Source organism: Ictidomys tridecemlineatus, chromosome 4 (genome assembly GCF_052094955.1).
Source record: "Ictidomys tridecemlineatus isolate mIctTri1 chromosome 4, mIctTri1.hap1, whole genome shotgun sequence".
NCBI classification, from domain to species: Eukaryota; Metazoa; Chordata; class Mammalia; order Rodentia; family Sciuridae; genus Ictidomys; species Ictidomys tridecemlineatus.
In genome coordinates, this window is record NC_135480.1 from 210,510,339 (window position 1) to 210,526,985 (window position 16,647).

Consider the following 16,647-nt stretch of genomic DNA (forward strand, 5'->3'; position numbering starts at 1 on the left):
CTTCTGCCTCATCTTCCTGAGTTGCAGGAATTACAGGCATGAACCCACCATGCCTGACCTAGTTATCTTTTCTGGGGAAAAAATTTGAACATTGGTCCCTTCCCCAACACAAATTCTCAATGCTGTGTCAAGGGTACAGAAATAAATAGTACACACAGGGATTTTCTAATGTAGTGGCTAGAGTGTAAAATGGGCATGTGCCAAAATGCAGCAAACCCCTTGTTACTCACTTTTTCAGGATCATAATGGAGAAAAGGCAATCTAAACAAAATTTTAAAAATAAAAATAAAACATATTATATTCAGAAAATCAAAAGCAGTTTGTTCTGTTTGAATGTATATATATATTTATTTATATCCATATCCATATATAGTTAGTCAGTTAGTTAGTTTTTAGGTGTGAAGAAATTATTGTGAAATTGAGTAGAGGAAGATGTGTCTGGAAAAGCAGGAACAGCTGTGATCCTGAAGGGCATTGGTTATCAATCAGTTGTGATCATTCAGCCAAGACAAGTTAGTAAAGGGTTTTCTCTTTGTTTGTTTGACTGTTTTACACTATGGAATGAAAAATGTCTGGTATGTATTGGGTGGAGTTGAAGTAGAAGCAGGGATAATAAAAGATTGACATCTCTCTATGATGAAACTGGAGTTAAAATTTTATCAAATTATGGGACAAACTATATGTGCCTTGAGCAGACAAACTCTATTTTACAGTGAGACTCCATTTATATAAAAAAAATATTTCTCCAAAGAGAAAACCCACCTCTGTCATGCTGCTTAACACAGCCTCTTTAGCAATGCATAGCGGCTGGAATTTTTTTTTTATTATTATTCTTTCAAATGTAAGATGTTCTCCTTTTAGTTCCCATTTCTCTTGGGTGTGTACTACACTCAAAACTAGGTCATTTTAACCCCATTTTTATGCTGCTATGGGTTTGAGTTACTGGTTGCTTGCAGTTTTTAGCTATTAAAATGTAACCTACCTTCTGCAAAGTGTCAAAGGTTGCTTGTTGCCCTGCTGTCCCACGGTGAATAAAGTTTTCTATTCTGCTTCAAGACTGACCTCGTGATTTATTTTGAATGTGTCACAACATCTGGAGACCCCATCCAGATTTCCAGAGTCAGGGCTGTGACTCCGAAGCATGAGAAGATTTTGGATCCTTGGATCACAGAGAGAGTCGCCATTTCTCCAAAATTGTGGGGGCTTTGCTTTGCAGGGGTCTGGACTCCCTATCGTCATTGATTCAAGCCCATCAGTGAAAGAGTATCTGGTGTGACTTTGGCCTGTAAACACAGAGGCTCTAGAAGAGGACATGTAAGTGTATGTGTTTGAAGGTGCCTCATTTGTTCTCATTGCTTTAAAAAGTATCTGATGTATCTCACACCTGTAAACCCAGAAGCTCTGATAAACTGAGCTCTAGTGTATCTCATGCCTATACCCAAGCACTTTTCAGAGGGCAGGTAAAACATACTTGTTTCTGGGTATTGGAGGAGAGAGTCTCTTGTCAATGTCTGTCTGTCTTTTGTTAGTTTATGTCTGTCTCTGACTGTTCCTGACACTGTCCTCTGGCTGTTCACCTCAGCAACTCCTTTCCTTTTATTTTGGCAGATTGGACTCATTAGGGACCCAATATATCACCATCCTCTGACTTGAGTCATGCTCACTATCTTACCAAATTCTTGACTTCTTTTTACTTTTCTTTCTTTCTATTGTTTTAATTGTGAGCTTTGTCATGGGAAACCTGGTCTGATTATGATCCACTGAGGGTGGGGGAATGGTCAAAAATCCCTAGGCATCTTACTAAAGCTTTCCCTGGAATATACAACAGGCTCAGCAGGGACTAATTTGAAACTATAGGTTAAAAAAATGTCCATTTAACTTCTCCCAGATTGAGACTCAGATAAAAATCAAAATGCTTCCAGGGCTCCCTCTCTCTTTTTCTAGCTCTGTTATGTTGCTTTACTAAAATTTGCAGGCATTAATACCTCCCGGCCACTGGAGGTGGCCCAGAACATTTTTAATTACCATGACATCAAGGTGATAAGGTTGCAAACTCCCAGGCTCAAATATTGGTGGCCACTATCCAAGAAACCAGAAAACCTTGTTTAGAATCAGATTTAAAAAACAAACAAACAGAGATACATCTCAACTCCCATGAGCGCATTGTAATAACCAAGATAGGGGGCCAAACTGTCAACCTTATATTAGATAACAGAGCCAAATACTCTGTCCTCACCTCTCCATTGTGTCCCATAGTCCCCAGGCAAAAGGTTGCCATACAACCTGCAATGGGACTTCGACTTAACAGAGTCCACTCTCCCGCAACTGTTAAACTGTTTAACTGATGGAAGGAGTCTCTCTTGCTGCGTTTTTGGAAAATTCTTTCAGGAAAGGATAGGGGCATGGCCTTTGTCTATATTCCTTAAAATTAAATAAAAAATCCTTCTTTGTCTGAGTGCCCACAAACTCTCATTTCTCTCCTTGAACTGTCGTTATATCTAAGGACTCATTAGGCCAGAAGCCAGGAAAGCTTTTAAAATTGCATATTCTTTGAGCTCATAATTTTGATCTGTCCTGCCTAGGTTAATGTGTTTTTCTGATCAATCCTATTTTATTCAACTATAGAGTTTTTGTTTTTAACACATATTGCTTAGTTCAGAGGCCAATTTACAAGGGTTAGCTCTCAATCTAATAGGTTTTTTAAAAGCTACAAGGTCTTTGTTTGTTTTGTATATGTATGTATACCAATGTATTTTCATGTCTATATGTGTTTAGTAAGTAAAAATGTTTAAAAATTGCTTTCTGTCATCACTGAAAAGAAGTGTACTGAGTTAAAAGTACCAACAGGTATATGTAAATTTCAAAAAGGGAACGCCAAAGTGCCCCAACCATTTCATTTTATTGCCCATTTTCATATAGCAGTAAGGAATAGCTAAAATAAGAGGGGAAAAATAAACAAAAATGAAAGACAGAGTAGATTGGTAATTGGGTTGCTTCATAAAAATGGAAATTAGTTTGGATGCAGAGATTGGGAGACCACCTCTGGTGAATTAAAATATTAATGTCTCCAGGGCCCTTCATCCACGCTTAACAAGATAAACTGCTTCTTCTCCAACCTTTTGCTAAGTGTTTTCAACAGGTTCAACTTAAAGCTCATAAATTCCTTTGAGAGAACCAGCCCTGTGAGGCTGCTGACATCAACACCCATTCCACCCCAGAGACTAGGACCATGTTCCCAAAAGAAAATCTAACAACCAGCTAGAAGGAACCTTTTTCATCACACCTGAATCAAAACAGCAAATGTGTCTTCTAAAAAAGAATGGACAGCTCTCAAAGACCCCAAAAATTCTCTAAAGAAAAAACTGAAACAAAGTTAATCATGTTTTTTTTTTCCTCTTGCTAGGAGTAGAAGGCCCAAGATGCTAAAAATTAACTAAATAAACAAATAAAATAAGATAAAAATCTCATCAGTCAAGTTAATGTATATGCATGGCCATGAGAAACCCTTGCAAAATTCAAGAGAAATCACAAGTTTGATTATTTCCAAAAAATCTGGGAATGTTATGGGCCAAACTGTATTTGCCTTGACCATACCAACTTCATTTTGCCCTAAGACTCCATTGCATTAAAAAAAATACTTCTCCCAAGAGAAGACCCTGTCTCTGCCATTTGCTTAGCACTCCCTGTTTAGAACACATAGCTATTGAAAAATGTTTCTTTTATGCAAATTAAGATGTTCTTATTGTCCCCATTTCTCTTGGGTGTGTACTGGTCCCTCAACTGAGTCATTCAGACCCACTTCCTACATTATTATGGTTTTGAGCTACTAGTAGTTCGGAGTTTTCAGCTATAAAACTGTAGCTTACCTTCTACAGAATGAAGGTTGCAGAGGGGACTTGCTTCCTGCCCTCTAACCCACAGCAGTGAATAAAGTTTCATGTCCTGCTTCAAGACCAGCCAGTGATTTTTTTCAAATGTGCCACATCGATCATTGGCCCTAACAAGGAAGAAAACTTTCTGAGGGCCTGTTTAATACCAGGGCTGATGCTTCATCCCAGAGATATAATTGTGAAGAAGAAAAATGCAGTCTGGGGGCTCTCGGATGGTACAGTGTAGTCCAGCTGACAGGAAGATCAATCATAGGGATTTACTAGAAACAAGTGTCCATTTTGCATTGATCCTGGGAGATTCTGCATTCAGGGATTCTGACTAGGAATGTCCTCAGGACATTGAGTAACTAATAAAGAAAGGATGCAGGGATCATCAATAGGCTGTGGAGACTTTGTGGGTAAAGGGGACACCAGAGGATATTTTTTAAGTAAAATTCTTCAAATTTCACCTAGAATCTCAGGGACATGGGAGGCTGTGACAGGGTTGCTGGCTCTAGGGCAGTGACAGTAATTTAGGGAGACCCTGCCTCAAAAGAGAAAATAAAAAGGACTGAAAATGTGGTTTACTAGAAAAACATCCCTGGGTTCATGCCCAAGTATGAGGGAAAGAAAGGAAGAAAGGAAGAAAGGAAGAAAGGAAGAAAGAAAGAAAGAAAGAAAGAAAGAAATATTCAAATAATGACCAATAATGATGTTGAATTTCATTAAATTTTGTGCAGAATTTTAGCTTAAGGAATACTAGTTTATAAATATCCCTGAAAAGAGATTAGGGGTGGATCAAAGTATCAACCAATAAATATTAGATAGTTTTCTTAGCATTATTACAATTAAATGAACTAAATGGTGTGATGTGAGATAATGAAGCAAGCATCTAAAATTTAGGTGAAGAAAATACAAATTTAGAAAATGGGAAGTTGATATCAAATCATCTCAATAAAACTCAATGTCCTAGGAGCCAATTTGCTGAGTTATCAGTTTGCTAAATTCACCCAATTTATAGGGTAGGATTTTAACTTTTGGATAGGAATATTAAATAACTTTATTGAACATGTTCACTTTTGGTCATGGAAAAAAAGAAATGGTACTTTTTTTTTCTTCTTTTTGTATTTAGCGTTGAACCCAGGGGCAATTTACCACTGAGCCACATCCCAGTTCTTTTTAGTTTATTTATAAATTTTGAGACAGGGTCTTCCTTAGTTGCTGAAGGTCTTGCTAAGTTGCCAGACTGGCCTTGAACTTGCAGTCCTCCTGCTTCAGTATCCTGAGTAGTTAGTTGTGATTCCAGGTGTGCACAACCATGCCCAAGAGGGAATGTCTATTTTTAAAAGTTCAGCGAAATGTTTATGTCTCTGAGCATGCGCTGTGCTGTTCACAGCTTCATCTTCATGTGGCTCCATCTGCAGGACCTGGTATGCTCAGCTCTAACTGTTAGCAACATTTTCTCTTTTTTCAGGGAATTGAACTCAGGGCCACTTAACCACTAAGCCACATCCCCAGCTTTTTGAAAAATATTTTGTTAACAGAAAGGGGGCTGGGCTGGGGATGTGGCTAAAGCTGTAGAGTGCTCCCCCCGCATGCGTTTGGCCTGGGTTCCATCCTCAGCACCACATACAAAAAGATGTTGTGTCCGACGAAAACTAAAAAATAAATATTAAAATTCTCTCTCTCTCTCTCTCTCTCTCTCTCTCTCTCTCTCTCTCTCTCTCTTTCTCTAAAAAAAATAGAGAAAGGGGGTTCTCTTACTCCCATGTTCTCTCCCTCTCATGCCACCCCCTTTGCTTGATCTATAGTTTCTCTATTTCTGCACCAACCAGAAATATAAAAAATTGTGCGCTGTGTGTGTAATATGTAATATGAATTGCAATGCATTATGCTGTCATATATAAAAAATTAGAATAATTTTTTAAAGATAAATTATTTTATATAAGACAAAACAAACAAACCAAACAGAAAGGCAAACAAATGAGAGAGAGAGAGACAGACAGACAGATACTGGACCTTACTAAGTTGCTGAGGCTGACTTTGAACTTGAGATCTTCCTGCCTTAACCTCTGAGCCTCTGGATTCCAGCCTCATCATATGCCTGGCTTGTCACAGGCATTTGTAACAAGAATGAAGGACTCAGAGAACATGGTCTGAAGCCAAGCTTTATATAAACTGTGTAAATGATGAAATCAAATACAAAAGAGATTGGCAATATGTATGATGACTCGGGAAAATTACCTATGAGATTGGGCCATGTGGAGCTGATTTCTTAGTATGAATCATGGAGTGAGCTGTGAGGAGAGCCTTAATGAGCTGAGGAAAGAAGGAGAACAAAGCAGCTGGGGCATCTGTCCAGGTGATTTTTGGAACAGCTTGATAGAGGAGGGGAGGGAAGGCTACGACCTTGTGTGAATGCAGGCTACTAAGAAGAAAATGAAACAAAGTTGATGGAAAATTTGAATTATTGGAAAAATCTAAAAGCCAGAGAAATCAAACTAAGGCAAGCTTTTTATTTGATTGTTAGAAGAACTCAGCAAAATGAAATTCTGGTATAATATTGGACAACATGGTTTCACACCAGTGGACCACAAATTTTTTTAAAAAATCAACTTTATAGATAATAAACAAATAAATCTTATATTTTTGACCTTTAAGATTATCTCAAGCAAACCATTAATTTATATTCCAGCTAACAAACAAACCAAACAGAAAGGCAAACAAATGAGAGAGAGAGAGAGAGAGAGAGAGAGAGAGAGAGAGAGAGAGAGAGAAGTACATAGGTACAAAAGTTACTGGAATGCTGAAAATAAAATCCCACCCCCCATCCCTTTGCTCCTGAGGAATGGATCAGGAACAGTTAACACTGAGTTATGTTCCTTGACCTTTATTTTTATTGGGTTTTTTTTTTTTTTGAGATAGGATCTGGCTACCTTGTCCAGACAGTTTGAATGCTCCACCTCAGCCACCTGAATTGCTGGGGTCATGGATTTATAACACTGCAGCCACTGTTTTTAGTTTTCTTTTTCCTTCTTTGAGATTATAATGAGAATTGTCCCAGGAAAATAAAGTCAGAACTCTTGAAAAGGTGGCTTGGTTGTCTGTGATCATTAAAAATGCCTGGCCCCATGGAGCTGGTGTTATGGCTCAGAAGTAGAGCACTCGCCTAGCACATCTGGGGCCCTGGGTTCGATCCTCAGCACTCATAAAAATAAAATAAATAAAATAAATATATAATGTCCAACTTCAACTAAAAATAAATATTAAAATGCCTGACCTTATCAAAATGTACAAAAATATAAAATGTAAATAAAAAATGAAAATTATTCTTTCTAACGTAATTTGAAGGAAAAAATAGTAGGGACTTACTGCATTACAAATTCACATTGTGGTTGTAGTTGAGTGGTGGGAGAGTTCATGTCAACTGCCAATGGTGCTGACCAAAGTGGGCAGGTGGGACTCTCTACTATGAAGTGACCACATTTAAACTGAGATAGGAAGTAAAGGATGACTAGTTCATGTGCCAATGAAATAAAATGTTTAACTTTCATTCTTTCTCTTTGGTTATTATTTATTCATTTATTTGGTGCTCAGGATTTAACTCAGTGTTGCTTTACCACTGAGTTCCATCGCTGGTTCTTTACATCTTCCAAATTTGAGACAGGGTCTTGCTAAATTTCTGAGTCTTGCAAAAAGGGTGAGACTGACACTCTATTTGTGATCCTCCTTCTTCACTCTGTGGTGCTGGGATCACAGGCCTGTACCAACTTGCCTGGCTTGGTTTTTCCTTGCCTTGCTGTCTTGGCATCCTCATTGGTATCAGCATCACCATCCACATCATCTTAAGCTGCCTACTTGCCATAGCTACTCCAGCAGCCTCCTTGGCATCTCCATCCCCTTCCTCACTATCACCTTCCTGTCCTTCTTCATCTCCCTCATTGTCTGCCTGGCCTCCTGAAACCATTATCCACAATATTGTTCCCATTTGCAGGGGCTCACTCATTCTCTGACTCCTCCACAATTTCCCTTTTCTCATGAAGTCCTTGGTGGGACCTTAGAGCTGGTGAACATGGCCACATTTCACATGGTGAGCAAGTTGTGATCCCATGAAGAGGGTCCAAAAAAAAAATTCATGAGATCTGGACTTTGGAGATAGATTTGCCAGTGTGTAGCTGAGGAAGAAGGTGATCAGCAGAGGCAGGTGTTGCTAGGCGGGGAGTAGAATCCCAGAACAATGCAGATGGGTTTTGGAGCAGCTAATGGCTCTACCCAAATTTGGCTTGCTCTACTCTCTCAGTCTCCAATCTCCTCCAACCTTTCTGGTTCCCAAAATATTCCTCCATGTACCACAAGGAAGACACAATGCCTCAAATGACAGGTTGAGGTTCCCAAACAGATAGCATAGGACCCATGTACAGTCATAGCACCTGAAATGACCTTCATGAATTTATCTGCCCATCAACCGGTTCCTTGTGCTTTTTTAAAATTTTTGCTTATTTAGACACCATCTATCCTGGAATCCAGTTCGAAAATGAGATTCAGTCATTATCATTATTATTATTATTATTATTATTATTATTATTTCTATTTAACCTACTGTACTGCTGCCATTTACTTGCCCAGTTGAAACTTTATTTTTATTTTTAATTGTAATTTCTTTGGAACCAGAGGTTGAATCTAGGGCCACTTAACCACTGAGCTGCATACTCAGCCTTTTATTATATTTCATTTAGAGACAGGATCTGGATGAACTGTTAAAGGCCTTGCTGTGTTACTGAGGTTAACTTTGAAATGGTGATCCTCTTGCCTCAGCCTCCCAAGCTGCTGGGATTACAGATTTGCATCACCACACCCACAAAACATTATTTTCATCTTTTTATGTTGTTGTAGTTAGTCTCCTCAGTTTGACTTCAGGTCAATTACTTAATTTCTCTGTGCTTGAGTAATCATCTGCAAAATCTTGTATATTCCCACAGGGCTGCTAGGGGATACTATAGAAAAAATCTCTTCCAGTTTCAGAGTTGGCCTTCAAATCCTCAGTACCAAAAAACACTCCCCCCCAAAAAAAAAACATAAAAAGAAACCATTGTTTCAATAGAAAGAGGGATGGGTGGATTTATCTGATTCAGAGGAATAAAAGACAACTATCAAGAATGGGCTACATTTTCTGTACCCGAAGTACAAAAAAAAAACCAAAACAACAACAACAAAAAAAACAATTTGAGAATTACCTTCTCCCCCACATGTGGCAAAGTACAAAGTCCCAGAATTATAGAAAAATAAAATAAAGGCCTGCAATTTCTTTTTTCTGTGAAATAATGATTTTTGCTGGGTCACAGAACTGTAAATAGAACAAGATGAATTAAGTGGGCTGCACAGAGCATACCTGTAATTCTAGTTTCTCCTGAGGCTGAAGTAGGAGGATTGCAAGTTGAATGCCACTCTCAGCAAATCATCAGCAGTCTGTCAAAAAAAGTGGATTGGAGGGATATTGCTCAGCGGTAGAGTGCCTCTGGGTTCAACCCCTAGTACCAAGAAAAAAAATATATATATACTTTTATTTTTTGGCAAATGATCTCAAGTTTATAAAACATTACTCTTATGTCTTATAATGTCCTTATTCAGTTTGTGGTCTCTCCTGCTTCAAATCTCAGTACTCTGTTGAGAGTCATGGCCAGGTCAAGATGGTGCGTGGCATTTTGCCAGAAGGGGCGGTTCCTGCTGCCTTGGGTGCCCGTTATTTTTGAGTTCTTGCAGAGTTCCCATTGAGTTCCGGTTGAGCTCGTGCGGAGTTCCTGGAGGGTTGTGTGGGTGGCATTCGCATGGGTTTGAAAATAAAGTTCGTTCCTGCTTGAATCTACAAGTGGCTCCACCTCCCAGTTATTTGTGCCCAGCCAGACTGCGGCAGTACTCCTTAATCAATACTATATTAAGTCATGTGGCTCCTTTTTTTTTTTTTTTTTTTGTCAAGACAGTCATCCTCATAGAGCCTGTGTCCTGTGATAGTGTGATAGAGAGGAGTACAAGGTTCTGGGTTCAAGTTCAGGGTTTACTATGGCTTTAACATTTCTGTTCCCAGTGTCCTCAACTCCAAGTGGGGATAAAACAGGACAGAAATTATCTGTGTGTGGCAGAGATTAAATAAGTTTAGTTTCAGTGGGTGCTCAGTGAAGGGAAGCTAGGACGTGAATACATAGGTTAGGTTAACATTGTCAGCAGAATCTAGGGTGGGCTGCTGGCTTGGGCGGGGCCAAGTCCACAGACCCTGGTCCCCTGTCCCTGAGTGGGCTGTGTCAGTCAGGGGTGGGTTCATCTGAAGGCATGTCTAGGGTGAGCTATATTAGTGGATGCTGCTCCAGAGTTTCTCACTTTACCTCTGAGCACGCCTGAGGAGTAGAGATTCAACATGGCTTTCAAAGGTGATTTTGTTTGGTGGAGGACGAAAAAAAAAAGTTTTTTTTTTTTGCAGCAGTCTGTGGACTGTGTGCACTAGGTTTGGTAGTGGGGTTATTGGAGCCTTTATTTCTTACATGCTCAGGTTTGGGGGCCAGAGACAGCCCCTATCACCGACGGAACTGTTTATGGCGGCTGCACAATGCAATTGGGTACCAGGGCTTTTCCAAAGGCTCTTTTATTTAAAAGTAACCCCGTGTTTACACTAAAAAAGAATCCTTATATTTTAGAGATATATGGAAATATTTTCAGGCCAAATTATATGGCTGAGATTCCAGTGGGGGGAGGGTTATGAAGTGGCTCCTCAAAAAGATGAGCAGCAGGGTTGGGTGGATCAAATGAAATTGGCCAGGTACTGCTCTGGGTGGAGGTTGAGAGGTAAGTTCTTTATGGTCTTGTACTTTTTCTTCTTTCCTGGGATTTAGAGAGTTTGTCAAGCATAGTGGTGTGTGCCTGTAATACCCGCTACTTAGGAGGGAGACTAAGGCAGTAGGATCATGAGTTCCAAGCCAGCCTCATCAAAAGTGAGGCACTAAGCAACTCAGTGAGACCCTGTCTCTAAGTAAAATACAGAATAGGATTGGGGGGATATGGCTCTGTGGTACAGTGCCTCTGAGTTTAATATCCAGCAACCCGTTCCACCCCCCCCCAAAAAAAGAATATTTAATGGGGGAAGAGGCAGTAAAGGGCTGGGTGGAAAATAAAATAAATAAAAATCAGCAGGATAGGCTTAGGTGTTGCTCACTAGGAGAGGGCTTGGCTGGTATTCCAGAGCCCCACAGGTGGAAGTCAGGCATGACCAGGGCAGGCCTTCATGATGCCCTGAGTTCTATCTGGCTACCTCCCCCACTAAATAAACAAAAAGCAAAGAAAGGTATGGATGTAGTTTAATGGTAGGATACTTGCCTAGCATGCCCCATGTCCTGGAATAGATTTCTAGATTTCCAGGGCTGGGGGAGGGACAAGAAAGTATACTGGAAAAATTAAATGAGTGGTCTGGGGATTACTTTTTGAGTTCACAAGTGATGTATATTTGTTTGTTTGTTTTTTTGTATATTTTCATTCTGTGAAATTCAGAAATAAACTGTAAATTTTCAAATCTATTACAGTGGCAGAGATTTTGCACACATGATTTCTGATGAGGTGGACTTGCAAAAGTCTTGTTTCTGGATGATTTCTTCTTCTAGAGGAGCCTGGTGAAGAGGAGAAGGTTGTGGGGTCAGCTCCTGCTGTCTTGTAACTTGACCTTCTTTCCCAATCGTATGTAGTGGACTCAGGAGTCCACTAGGCACAGGGTCTCAGAGGCAATAATATGCAGGAAAGTTACCCCCCCAAACAGTGATGTCTCAATCGCAGTCCATTTTGGAAGCAAAAACCACGACAAAGCTGCCATGATCTCAGGTAATCAGATGACAGAGACCCTGCTTCTAACCATGGGGCTAGAATGATCCAAAGGACTTGTCTGTTTGGGTGCTGTTTTTTCCTACTGAGCTTTTATTTTAAAAACCTCATCTCTTTACAATTTTGAAGCATGCACATATGCTTTTCAGAAATGCTGGAGACATTTTTTATTGAGGTATTGGGTGGGAGTGCGAGCAACAGAGCAGGACCTCCCTGGAACCTTGGCTGTCCTCAGCTGGCCACCCCATGTGTGATTTTGCTGTGAATAGAGTACTTTATTTATTTTGATTTATTTTTTAAAGCCCCTTTTAGGTGTTGTTTCCAAACATTGGGTGAAATTGCAGTCTCATGGTTAATACCTCATGCTGCACATCTTTGATGGTTCTCTAGGACAGGAGATAGAAAAGTATTGCTGCATATGAAATGGGGAAGTTCGGCTAGGTACCATTATTGAAAGCACTGCTTCCTGTATTCTCCTCAGCAGCCTCTCTGAGACAGGGATAAGCCTCAAATGCACTCTCCAGAGCTCACTGTCATGACTGATCCCATGTTCAAACTTTATGTAAAGAAGATTATTATTATTGCTCCATAAGATAGAACTCACTATGTCAGAATTTTAGGAAAAATTGTATTTCTCTAATAGAAAATGATGTCAAAAAGCACAAAAAATGATTTCAATCAGATCAACTGTTTAATAATGGGGACTGGTTCTGAGAAATGTAGTAGGTGATTTTTGATGTGTGGAGATCATAGTGTGCATTTACATGAATTAAGATAACTCTGATGTCACTACTCACTCTATGATATAATCTGAGGCAACACCATCATATATTCAGTCCATCCTTGACCACAATATTGTTACTTGGTGCATGACTGAGAGTAAAATAGCTCTGGGCTCGGTCCGACTGGAATGGAGTAAATGTTGAAACCCCTGAAGTTCCTGTGTGGAAAACTTAACCCCAGTGAAACAGTATTGAGAGGTGTGGTTTAAGGTCCGGGGGCTCAGCCCTCAGAGTGGATTAAATCTGTTTTGTGAGTATGCTAGTTGTCCTGAAGTGGCTTTGTTATAAAAGTGAACTGTGTTCATCTAAAGTGTATAGATTCGTATCTTGTATTTTGGAATAATTTTCTTGAGTTCTTAAAATTTTATTTTAATAAAACATCATGTAAAATTTACCCTCACCACCATTTTTAAATGTACATGTCAGTGGTATCACCTATATTACAATGTCCTCTAAGCATTACCACCAACTGTCCAGAGCTCTTTTCATCTTTCAAAACCTATACTTTGTAACCATTAGACCACAATTCCCGCATTCCCCACCCGCTCCTGAGCCCATGGAAATATCATTGTACACTTTGTCTCTATGAGTTTGACTACACTAAGTTTCTCATGCAAGTGAAATTGGATGATAGAGTCATTTAAAATTTTGAGTTTTGAGAAACTACCATATTGTTTTCCATAGTAGCTATACCATTTTTTCTTCACACCAACAAACAGTGCATCAGGGGTTCCAATTTCTATGCTCGTTATCTGCAGTTGTATTTTTTTGATCCTTTGGCTTTTGGATAGTAGCCGCCCTAAAAAGACTGAGGTGTTATCTCCCTGCACATCTGATTTGGCTTCCTCAATGATTTATGATGTTAAATATCTTTTCACATGTTTAATGACAATTTGTTTTTCTTTTTTTAACAAATGTCTATTCAAATCCTTTGCCCATTTTAATTTAGAGTTGTATGTGAGTTGTTGTTCTTTATGTCTTGATATCAACCCATTTGCAGATATGATTTTTCAAAGAGGTTCTCCTATTCTACAGGGTTCTTTTCATTTTGTTCATATTGTCCTTTTTGTGCACAATTCTTTATTTGGATGTTATCTAATTCTTTTTTGTTGTTGTTTGTGATTTTGGTGTTGTATCTAAGAAATCATTGCCAAATTCAATATCATAAAATTTCCCCCTAAGTTTTCTTGCAATATGTTTTATACATTCTTTTAGCTTTTATTTTTCCATCATGAGTTGATTTTTGCCTATGGGGTAAATCATCCAACTCTTTACTTGATTTCTATGATTATTTGCATGTGGATATCCAGTTTTTACAGCACCATTTGTAAATGTTTCATTTGTGTTTTCTGTGGAGGATTTGATGGCTTACAAGTGGATTAGATCCCGAGAGAGAGAAGGAGAGGATAGAAAGAGGGCAGGTGTATCAATCAAACATATTTATACACATGTATGAGCTTGTCACCCAGAATCCCATTATTTTGTAGAATTAATAATGCACAAGTAGTGGGCAACTTGGGTGCATGCCTGTGACTGCAGTGCCTCCTTTAGCCTGAGGAAGGAGGACCTTAAGTTTGAGGCCACTTAGTAGGACCCTTTCTCAAAATGAAAAATAAGAAACAACTGAGATAAAGCTCTGTGGTAATGCCAGTGGGACAGCTGCTAGTTTTATTCCCTACTCTTCTAAAAAATACCAAAAAAAAAAAAAAAAGCCACTGTATGGAGAGAGAAGGGGGAGAAGGAGAGAAGAGTGCTACTACTGCCACTTTTCTTGTGTGATTTATCTTACTCCTGTGTGTGCGTTTCCTTCTTCTTTGTCCTTATTGCTTTAGTTTTTCCCTTTCCTTATTCTTTCTTTCTTTCTTTCTTTCTTTCTTTCTTTCTTTCTTTCTTTCTTTCTTTCTTTCTTCTTTCTTTCTCTCTTTCTTTTTGACAATGGCATGTTTTGACTTTCTTTTCATATCCTTTTGTGCTGTTCTATAGCTATTCTCCTTTCAGGAAGAAAAAATTTATGTTACAACATTTTATCTTAATGTTAATACTCCCTTAACTTCAGTCTCCTAAAATCTATTCTTGTACAGTTCTACCGCCACTTTATGTTTTTGTTGTTGTTGTGCTGGGGATTGAAGCCAGGGGTGCTCTACCACTAAGCTACATCAACAGCCTTTTTGCTTTTTCTATTTTGAGTGTGACCCAGGGGTGGATGGTGTGCCTGGCATGCCTGAAGCCCTGGTCAATCATCACTACCATGAAACAACAACAACAAAAACAAGAAAAACAACAACAAGCAACATACAACCCTTGACACTATGCCCAGAGTTTAAAGACTGCCATTACATTGTCAGGTGTTAGGAAAGGATCATGTATTTTATTTAATCTTATTCTTCTCCTACTCTTCCACCAACCATTTAAAGTGTTGGGTATCAGATATGAGCTGGTTTATTTGTATTTCCTCAATTACTATCTTGGCTGAGCATTTTTGTGGGGGTCTCTTTTTATATATTTTAAATTTCTGTTAGACTAAAATCCTTCCCACCCTGGAGATCATAATCTCCCATTTTCCTCATATTTTTAAGGATCAGCCATTAACCATTGTTGGTTTTATTATTATGAATAAGTTGTGAGGCTTTTATTTTTTGCTTTTATTTAGTTTCTTTCTGCTTTGTAAAAATCTTGGTGAACAAATAATATGATTTTTCTCTGGATGCTACTGGCAATCCTCAATCTTTTTATTTCTGTTTCTTTTTATTTCAGCATCATCAGTTGAAGATAGTCCTAAGGAAGCAGGATAAACAAAGCAGGAAAGAGGAAAAGGAAAGCTGTGGCACAAATTTACAAAACATGATTTGGAAATTCTTAATCTATCATTTGAACAGAATTCATACCTGGAACTTTGGGTCCAGAAGAAGCTGGCCAAGCAAATGAATTGCCACATATCTGAAATCAATGTAAGTCAAAAGTCCAAAAATTGCATGAACATATGTTTTTGTAGATGATACATAAAACACAAACAAAATTTGAAAATATTTTATGTCATTTCCTCACATAGGACATTGTTGATCATTGCTCCATATTCATTTCAGTGTGGCTATAAATGTATCATTTTAGATTTATTTTTCAAAAAACAACCATTATGAGGCAGGATTATTGTGAGGAGTAGGCACCAATTAAGATGCTCTGTAATTATCCAGAATAGAAACCCTGCTGGATTGTGATCATGGTGCTGGCTATGGTATTATACAGAACCAGGGAGATCGAATATTTTAAAGGTAGAACTTATGGTTTGCAGAAATGTTGGGTATTCCGTGAGAAGATAACAAAACTGGTACCTCTAAGCACATGCTCTCATATTCTCTTATAATATAATTAAGGATGGCTCTACAGTTTTTTTGCCAGAGACATTAGGTGTTTTTACTTGAAATCTGTTAAGTTTGTTATGCAAATCAAACTGCCAAGAGGTGGATGCCTAAGGTGGAGGATAAAGAACTTAGTTCAATTATGTCCCACATGTGGCACCTCACAGCATGAGTAGGTCCTTTGTAGCCATTTGTTACATGAGCCAATATTTTGTTTTGGAAATGTCTGATGATGACTTTTGTGAATTATTATTAAAGCTGCGCAAAGTTTTACTATATTAGGATGGCCCTGATATACACTGAAGAAGTTTTTCATATATTGTGATTCTGTCATTATCCATGTTTCAATGAAAATATTGACTGTTTGAGACTAGGAGGACATTTTCTTAGAGAAAGGGAAAGGGAATATAAAACCAGTGTTGGGAAATAAAAGAATAGCAAATTCTCTGTAAGCTATGAAGTTATTGTATTATAAAAATTCCATGAACTGGAAACATTTCACAGGTTCTGCAAATTAATGATTTTATACAAATAAGTAGGAAATCTGAATAAGAAAAATGACTGTGAGAGACATTTGTTTGAAAAGCAGAGCAACTGTTTAGAATGGGCCCATATGATACAGAAGCAAGCATGGTCAGGGAGAGGATCCTACAAGGTCTGGATATGAGAAAGGGAGCATCTGCCTTTTGAATTCATCATTTTGTAACTGACCTGCTAACTGTTTTGTATCTGTTGACAAATTAAGGACTCTCACACCTTATTTCTTTGTGTCTAATTATATTA

The 16,647-nt window shown here is 38.5% G+C and overlaps 1 long non-coding RNA gene across 1 annotated transcript in view; it reads left to right on the forward strand.

Moving 5' to 3' along the window:
• The first annotated feature begins 1,032 nt into the window (after positions 1 to 1,032).
• LOC144377432 (uncharacterized) overlaps positions 1,033 to 16,647 on the forward strand; it is a 53,264-nt gene continuing 37,649 nt past the window's right edge. Inside the window, exons 1-2 of the long non-coding RNA XR_013438449.1 lie at positions 1,033 to 1,314; positions 15,263 to 15,456. This is a non-coding gene — a long non-coding RNA (uncharacterized LOC144377432). The remainder of the gene's footprint in view (positions 1,315 to 15,262; positions 15,457 to 16,647) is intronic.